This window comes from Galeopterus variegatus, unplaced genomic scaffold (assembly GCF_000696425.1).
Source record: "Galeopterus variegatus unplaced genomic scaffold, G_variegatus-3.0.2 Scaffold633, whole genome shotgun sequence".
NCBI classification, from domain to species: domain Eukaryota; kingdom Metazoa; phylum Chordata; class Mammalia; order Dermoptera; family Cynocephalidae; genus Galeopterus; species Galeopterus variegatus.
Window position 1 is genome coordinate 327422 of NW_007726744.1, and position 7206 is coordinate 334627.

Below are 7206 nucleotides of genomic sequence, written 5' to 3' on the forward strand. Positions count from 1 at the left end.
GAGAGCGCTCTTGGCTTCTCTATCATGATCCTAGAGATGCCTCAATAGATAAGCAGGTTATCTTTAAATTTGTAAGAGATGTGAGGATTAAGATAAGGTGGGAAACAAAATCTAACAGAGTCAGACAGCTCAGCACTGCTTTGTGCAGCTCCATAAGGTTGTGGTTGTAGGAGTAAAGGATTTAAAGTGATAGTTTACCATATTCTGTTATTAAGTATTACAAAAAACATAAGAAATCTACTAAGGTATTAGTGTGTGAGGTTTCTTCTATTCTGCCTCATCTGGGAATCAACAGCTAATTTAAATGAACTATAGTAAATGAGCTCATATGAATAGGCTTCCTCTGTGGACACTTAGATCTGTTTCTTGATGATGATTGAAGTAACCTAGGATTGGGGTGGGGAGACCTGGCCCCTTAGGGCATCCATGACTAAGGTCTGGCCTTAATTATGGGAATATAGAAGTTGTGTTTTACACCATTTATACCCAATATTGATCTGACTCAAGAGGAAGTAATTCTTTCCAACCAAACTCACAAGTTTCCAATATAGAGGCCAGGTGGTAATTTACTATAAGAAGTACACGTTTCTGCCATGCAGAGGAAAAAGTTGTCAGTTGGCTAATGTGTATTTTCTTTTGGAAAGCCTTTAAGGGGAGCCAGTTTTAATTAGAAGATTACTCTTTAATTGATTGAAATCAGAGCAGTTGATTTTTTTTAACGTTTCATTTGGAAATTTTAAGACATACATGAAAGTAGGACAATATAATCGACCTCTATTAATTCACCATTAAGACTCTTGGCTAGTCTTACTTTGTGTGGGTGTATTTGTATCTATCCCCTGCTCCCTATTATTTTCAAGCAAGTTTCAGGCATACCATTTAATCTGTAAATTCATTATGTATCTCTAAAGGACAAAGACTCCTTAAATAACAGTTTATTTATACAAAATAAAATTGGGTGAACTCTTCATTGCTATAGTCATAGAACTTATAGTACTGGTCCAATAGCTTAATTTCCATTTACCTTCAAGAGGACCAGGTAATCAAGTCTGCTGCTCAACATACTTCTTTTGTTAAAACATATTTTTTCCTTCAAACAGATCACACTTCATTTATTTTTCAGTTTAGGTTGAAATACCTTTCTTGCCTTCTTGATCTTGAGCTTATAATAACCTAGTTGTATTGCTCAGCTTAGGTATTTACCTCCTCTCCTTAGAATATTACTGACCTGTAGGCAATCTGTCTGGTTCCTTAAATATAGTTAGTGTCAGAGGATAACCAACCTTATTTCCAATGTCTGAGAACACTTAGAAAGTGGCTGAGCTCAAATCATATGTTGCCTGATTAAAGTTTCTAGAGATGTAAAAACCGAGAAATTTATGGTGGGAGTTTTTTTAAGCTTGCATCCATTCAGTGTTTTTAAAAATGCATTGTAGGCAAGCTATGTGAATATGTTTTTAAACATCTATTACTATATGCATGAAACAAACACTTGAAAAGTTGTTGTGTATACAGTATATATGGGATGGGACTTGCATTTAGGTTTGGTTTTCAAGTTTGCATTCTGACTGATTTTTAGTTTGTGAAAGAACCCCAGGTGACATCTATTACTATATGCATGAAACAAACACTTGAAAAGTTGTTGTGTATACAGTATATATGGGATGGGACTTGCATTCAGGTTTGGTTTTCAAGTTTGCATTCTGACTGATTTTTAGTTTGTGAAAGAACCCCAGGTGACTACTTTAAAATCTTGTATTACAATTGTAATGCTTGCACATGGCTTAAAAAAACAGATGTGTTTAGCGATCTGTGTCTCCCTTCTACTCCTGTCTCTCTGTTCTTCCTATCCAGGAGCTACTACTGTTAGCAGTTATTCTTCCAAATGGTTTTTTTGTGGGGAGATGGGAAGTGGAGGATATAAACATATATGTATAGATCTTTTTTTTTTATAAATGGTAGTATACCTATAAGTTCTGAATCTTGCTGCTTTCATTTAGTATATTTAGAAACATTTATTTCGAGAGATAGGAGATAGCACTTTTAAGCTGAACATGTAGTTTTTAAAAGTATGTTTCAAGTAAGCCAAAGCAGAAAAGTAAATGTAATTTCACTGTTGTATCACAATTTTGAATTTTCTATTTTAAAAATGCAGTTTGAGAGTTATTTCTTCCCCTCATCCTTTCCAAATAGATCAGTTGTCAACATTTTTAATAATGTTTAGGAACAACAACTTTGGGAAACAGTTTGGCATGACTGGGTGTACTATAACCTCTTGTGGCCATTCACCCGTAGATACATACCCTAGAGAAACTTACACATGTGTGCCAGGAGATGGATGTAAGAATGTCATAACATCGTCGTTTGTAAAAGGAAAAGAAGAAAAAAACCTGGGAAGACTCCAAATGTCCATCAACAAGCTGTTGGATAAATATTGTGGTATATTCCTACAATGGAATTCCACAGAAGTGAAATTCAGCTACAGCTACATGTATGAACATGGATGAATCTCAACAATATAGTGGTCAAAAAAGCAAGTCACAAAAGAATACCTCCATGTATGGCTCCATTTCTGTGAAGGTCAAAAGCAGGCTGTTAAATATGTGGTAAATGAAAGAAAAACAAGGAAATGATTAACAACGTTCACCGTTAGCTGCTGAGTTGGAGTGATGGAGGGAAGTGTGATCAGGAGGGCAAAGATGGGTCTTCAGAGGAACTGGTTATGCTCTATTTCTGAAGTTGGGCGGACATTTTTTTTAAACTGTATGTTTATGTGCTTTTGTATGCATGATATTTTAAAATAAAATTTAAATTTAAAAAAAATGAATGGGAAAAGGTCTTGGTGTAGGTAATGACTAACAACAGATACATAAATATAGTATAGTTCATGAAATTAACCTTTCTTCAATGAGTGGCAGATTTAAAAGATACTGTTCCTTGAGTGCCAAATTTAGGGTATTAATCATAGTTCTTTAAACGCTAGAAACAAGATTTAAGTATATGTTTTCATTGTGATATGTTCTTTTTCTCTTGACATAATTTTCGTTTGGGTTCCAGCCAGGGAGCTGATGCTTTTGTTCTCTGGTCTAAACACTTTCATGGAAGCATGTTTTCTTTAGATTTATGCCATTCCAGGAAGGGAAACTGCTAGTCTGAGCTGTACTTCTTTCCCTTGCTCAGGTTAGATTTCCACCTCAGAGAGGTCACTGCTTTTGGCCTTGTTCTAATCTTAGAGGTACCATGAGGTGTTAACAAAAATGTTTACTCTATAAAAGGAGGGAAGTGATTGAAACTTGAAATGCACCTGCAGATGCATAAGGTTCATGTAGCTAAGGCCTTATATCATCAGTTCGCAGTGGCCGTCAGCCACCAACCGTACTCCCCAGGTGAGACTTGGATCCCCTTTGTGTGAGCTCAGGGCTTAGCTGTGAGTTTATTCAATACATCCCTGAGTGCCACTGTGTGCCAGGTGCTATTCAGTGAACAACACGTGCAGTTTCCTCCCCTAGTGGAGTCTGCCCCACTGCAGCAGTGATACCCTCAGGGCTATGAGCTGTGTGTTGTTGGACCAGGGGTGGGTGGAAAAGGGGCAGTGCTGTGAGTTACCAATCACTCCATTACTTGTAAGTGAACATAGGTTTTAAGCAACTAAAAATTCTACATCATTCCATGTTTTATTTTAACATAATCATGTTTGGAGCTTTTTAGGATAGTGTTCTGGTACCTGATTCATTTCACTAAAAATGATCTTAAAATTGTTCAGTGGAATTGTATTTTACTCAGGAATTCGTTTTTATAGTCAATGAGGCGTGAAAACTGTAATCAAAGTTACTTTTGAAGCTCTTCAAATTTTGTTTTATTTATAATCTGCAACCTTAAGACTTTGTGTTAAAGAAAATAAGTTTTTCTTAGGTTTTTGGATGCGGGCTATGTTTTTTAGTAGAATGGGTATTTGTTCATCAACCTTGTGATGATTAAATTGTGCCCTCTTTGATCTTATTATAACTACTAGGTGACACCCATGTGGGTTCTGCTTTGGGGATAGTGTGAGTTTTCCTCCCAACAGTAATTTCTTTCTTTTTTTCCCCAAATAAATTTATTCTATCATGTTCATTTAAAAACCCAACCTAAAATCTTGTTTTCCTTCAAATGGTGATTTCAGGCCATTGAGATAAACGACTCTGAGCACTTGCCTCATTATTCAAAAGAAAATTGAAAATATCTTAGGGAGATGTCACTTGAGGGTTGACTCCTAGTCATCCACTATCTCGATTTCCTGGCACTGGAACACTGAGCACTTGGTAGAGTTGACTTGTGTTAGGGGCCATGCTGTCTTTGGAAAACGTGTGCCTTCCATGCTAAGCTACGCTCAGTGTGGAGGTTTTCCTACCATAAGAGACCGTGGATACCAAGCAGACTGTAGATTCAGGTTTCACATTCACTTATTAGAGTCCATGAATGAAATGGTACACACTTCTGCTCTTGTGTTATTTAAACCACTTTCCTCTCTTGGACAATTGGGTATGTGTTAATGTAATAGTTATGTGTCCCTTCCCACCCTTTGTTGGTAAGTTGGAAATGAGGAAACAGTGGCCTATTTCATGTGCTGGGGATACAAAGAGACACTGTGCTTGCCCATAAGTAGCTCTGGTATTTTATTTGTATCTCTTCTGTAAGAATTAGAGATGACTTCATAATGTGGGAGTAACATGTGTCAAGAGGTGACAGTGTGGTGTGTGCGAACAGAAGTGGGTGTATTTGTCCATTTTTGTTGCCTATAACAGAAATACCTAGAACTGGGTAATTTATAAAGAAAATATTTATTGCTTATAGTTTTGGAGGCTGGGAAGTTCAAAGTCCAGGGAACACATCTGGTGAGGTGACTATGGCAATGCACGGTGTCACATGGAAAGAACGGCGGAGCAGAGAGAGACAAATCTCCCCATTCACTCTCCTTTTTTTTTTGTCTTTTGTCTTTTGTCTTTTTCCGTGTCCGGCAACGGATCGCAACCCTCAGTGTTGCCCCCGTACCGGACCGGGGACCGGCAACGGGACCGCAACCCTTGGCGTCGCTCCCGCGCCTCGCTCAGCCAGTGAGTGGGAACCGGTCTGTATGTGGGATCCGAACCCTCGGGCAGGAGCGCCGCCGCGCTTCCCAAGCGGCGCACTTATCCAGTGCGCCACCGGGCCGGCCCCCACTCTCCTTTTAAAGCCACCAGAACTCCCATTATTCCAAGAATGGATCAGTCCATTCACGAGGGTACAGTCCTCACAATCCAATCACCTCTTCAAGGACCCACCTTTCAGTTGCTGTAATATTCCCACCCTCTAAACACTGTCACTGTGGGGGTTGTTTCTAATACATGGACTTTGGGAGAGAGAATTCAATCCAAAGCAGTGGGTAAATAGGGTCAAGCAGCTACATGAGTGCTTAGAAAGGACAAGCACTTATTAGCCAGAAATTAGTGAGAGAGTTGACGAAAGATTCTAGGTAGTGCGTGCAGTAGGGAGGAACCTAGCATGGGATGTGATGACAGTGCAACTTTGAGCTAGATGCTAGTGAGTGCACTAACTTTTTTGCTTATAGAGTGTGGGATATGGAAGTAACATATGCAAGTTGTATATTAAAAACAGCCACAAAGGTGGTTATTTACTCAAGTCATGAACCATGACATTTTATAGGTAAGTTTAAAAGTGTAAATATGAGAAGAGATAGTATGAGTTACTTTTGAAAATGAGGGGCACTGATTGAACCAGTGTTGCCAAGTGAGTCCTAACTTTCCAACTCCATCAGCTCACCCTGTCCTTAGGGGGTTCATGTGAAGAGAGCCTGGCTATTTGTCCTGACTGAATCTCACCAGGGCATACCTTGCCTAATATGGATTGGGGTGCAACTCTACAAAGGAATTTGCCTTGGTGGAGGTATTATACGTTTTTTTGTTTTTGTTTTTTTAATGGCAGCTGGCCGGTATGGGGATCCAAACCCTTAACCTTGGTGCTTGGTGTTAGTTTTTTTTTTTTAATGGCAGCTGGCCGGTATGGGGATCCAAACCCTTAACCTTGGTGCTTGGTGTTATCAGCACCACATTCTAACCAAGTGAGCTAACTGGCCAGCCCTACAATTTTTTATAGCTGTTTGTTAAAGCACTTTGAACTTCCTCTTCTCCAAGAGAAGTTAATGAGGAAATGTAATAATTTTCCAAAGTTCAAACATGAAGTTAGCCAAATTAATATGTGTCCAGGCTTCATTATTTACAAAATAATGATTCCAGCTTTTTCTTTTCTGGGGCTATTTAATAAGTCATTTTTGCAGCGTTGCTATTGTAGCAGAACCTCTCAGAGATGGTGTGTGTATCAGTTCAGAGCTTCCGTTTTTCATTAAAATGAGTTCTACTTCCTGGAAGTCCTGTAGTCTTCAAAGTACTATGAGATTATTAAAATAAAAAGTCTTAATAATATTGGCCAGCATCTTGAATTCTTGCCTAAACTCTTAAGTATTGTTTTCTCTCTTTGTCCTTTGTCTGTGTTAGCAGTTGAGAATTTTTTCCCCTGGTCCCTATTGCAAATTTCTAAAGGGAAATAGTCTCAACCTGATACTGCTCAAAAAGAGACTTTAGAGCAGGGCATGCTTTTTCTTTTTCTTTTTCTTTTTAAAAAGCTGTCTGGGAAGTATGGTCATCCTATGACTTAATGTTAGTTTACACAGAATGTACTATCAGCAAGACACCAATAAGAATTGCCAAAAGCATTTTGAAAGCTTTAAAAAAAAGTCTAAAGATTTTCCTTCTGAAATTAAAAATTGAGATCTATATTTTGGAAAAAAACTATTTTGAATCTGGGAAATATACAAAAACACAAGGAATTTTGTTTGCTGAGCTTGCAAAGGTGGACCTTTGCTAAGCAAATAATGGTGGGTTTTCTGTCATGTGAACCACACCACCTTTTGGTAGTTTTGCAGTTGGTAGAGCCAAAACTACTGAACTGGAGTCTTATATTGGGAAGTTACTTGTCATTTAGAGGTTTTTAAAGGATTTGTGGTTTAGGTGTGCTAATCTGTAAAAACGCCAGATTGAAAATGACCTAGCTATGTTTGGCTATCCCGCAGCTAGAATTTCCGGTGTCTTGGATTTTGTTTCCATATTAGAAATGGAAAAGCAAAATTATTGGCTCCACCAAGATTTTGTGAATTTAGAAACTTGTAAACCC